This window comes from Anas platyrhynchos, chromosome 1 (genome assembly GCF_047663525.1).
Source record: "Anas platyrhynchos isolate ZD024472 breed Pekin duck chromosome 1, IASCAAS_PekinDuck_T2T, whole genome shotgun sequence".
Classification (NCBI taxonomy): Eukaryota; Metazoa; Chordata; class Aves; order Anseriformes; family Anatidae; genus Anas; species Anas platyrhynchos.
This window is the reverse complement of record NC_092587.1, coordinates 79,686,378-79,688,668: the sequence shown is the minus strand read 5'-3', so window position 1 is coordinate 79,688,668 and position 2,291 is coordinate 79,686,378.

Genomic DNA, 2,291 nt, shown 5'->3' with positions numbered 1-2,291 from the left:
CATTGTCTTTAACAATTTGTGTAGAAACTTACCAATTTTTGTGTGACCTTTTGGCTATCAAGTGCGAAGTGTAGATTGACTATAAGGTTCCAGAAAGCTCAATTTTCATTTTCACTTAAGTGACCAGTGTTTAAAAGAAAACAAAAAGCAAAACCAAAAGCAATTAAATTTTTTTTTTAAAAATCCAGCAGTCCTATTGAGAGAATGGTGCTCAAAACCAACACTTCTGAAACAAAAAACAAAGCATGGCTTTTATTCATTAGAAAGTCCTCTATGACGTTCAGTGATGATATACCTGTAGCCCTCTCCTGACCTATTGTTATGCAATATTTTTTTCCTAGCCCTGAAGTCTTATTTTACAACTTGACCAATCTTGGATTTTATTTTTTCTATATAACCATGGAGGTAGGTATTATAGCAACAGAAAGCATGAAGTCATGAAGTACACCTTAAACTTCTTCTCACCATGAAGCAGATAAATTATAGCACACCACTGCAGTCTCAAGGACAGATGCTCATGCTGATGTACTTAGCACAATATGAATCCCTCTGTGAATGAACTGAGGGAAGGGGCAGGTATTGTGAATACCTGTGAAAATGTGTCGTCTGTGCTATCCTTTTTCTTACTCTTGAAAGTTCTTAAACTTGTAACCACATGCCCAACAAATGCTTAACTATGAGTGGTAGGGACAAAAATTAGGAAGAGAACCAAAAAGGTTGCAAGCAGGGACTATAGCACATAGCAAATCTGTATATGGGAATATAGCTTGGAGAATCTGGCTGGCTAAGTAGACTGGGACTGCTGCCCTACCTTCTCCCCAAGCTTTTCTTCCCAAGTACACAATAAATGGAAGACAGTCAGGGATATCCACCAGAACAGGAACAGCGCATACTGCTTGAAATACAATGAAATGTATAAATGACTCTACTTTTTACTTGTAACACTAACTTTTTTAAATTGATAATCATCTTGTGGAGATTGACAGTTTCTTTGTCTACATCTACCACATTCTAGCCCAGCTGGATACTTAAGACTTGCCACAGAAGCCACATCAAAGTACGGATTTTTCTGTGACAGGAGTGGACAATACAAGTTTTGTTTACAGAAGTAGAAAGGATATGGATCAACATCTCCATCTAGTGTTCACAACTGTAACAATAATCATGATTGCTAGGTTGAAATCTTCTAATCACCCACTATGGAAGATTTTTGTAATGAGAAGTATAAGTAGCAGTTTAGCTTTATGCTCACTCTCATTGAACTCCACTTATGTTACTTCAGCCTGTGCAACAGTTATTCCTAGGTGATTCCTACACTGTATTTTGAAAAAGCACGTGCTTTCCCTTAAACAGCCACAAAAGTAAGAGAAGGGGGCACTGGTATACTGCCACTCTATAACCTCAAATATAGCAGTAACAATTCTGTTTCATTAGTTCTTAATTATTCTTCCCTTATCCACTTATGGTAACACTTACTAAGCACATCATGAATCAGTTAAAAACTTTTGTTTTGTTTTTAAGTTATCATTAATGCTGAGACCTGGACAGTGGAATCTGTTTGCTCTGCTTCATTTTGCATGAATAGAAAGATCAAATCTAATTCCACAGCTGATAAGTGTGAACCTTAGCAAGAAGGGCACAGAGTTGATCTTTAAACACTTGTTAAGGGCAGTAAGCACTCTGTTTAGCACTGCCACCTTTTTACAGTGCTCATCACAACAAAATCTACAATCCATTGTTACATACGTAAACCTGTCTGCAGGGAAAGAGTTGGATGCCTACAAGTATCCAAGAACCAGCAAACCAAGTCAGATGTTGTCTGATACAGAAAGGCTGTAATGATACACTGTAAAAATAGAATTGAGAAGGCCTGCCCAAGGGGGGACAGGGACTCTGCATTTCAAATGGAAGTTTCAGCTTATCAATCCTCATCAGAACATTAACATTCTAAACAAAGCCTGGGCTATTTCCTCCAGTACTGGTGCTTACCACTTCTGCTTCACAGTTATTATAAACTCAATTCAGGTTATCTTACAAAGGTTTAGAAGGCAAGTCCATGTTTTAGATTTGTTCTACAAATTTGGGCTGTTTCACATGTTGACAGTTATTTAGAAATCTCAGTCCAAATCCTTGCCTTTTTCCTAAACATGGAAACTAGAATAGATGAGGACAGAACTCACCTGCCAGGGATCTCTACTCCTTTTGTCATACACATATACAGTGTTGATCTGTACCAATAGGGTTTATCTGAAGTGCTATTTATTAAAGGCTATGTGAGCATTGTCTAGCTA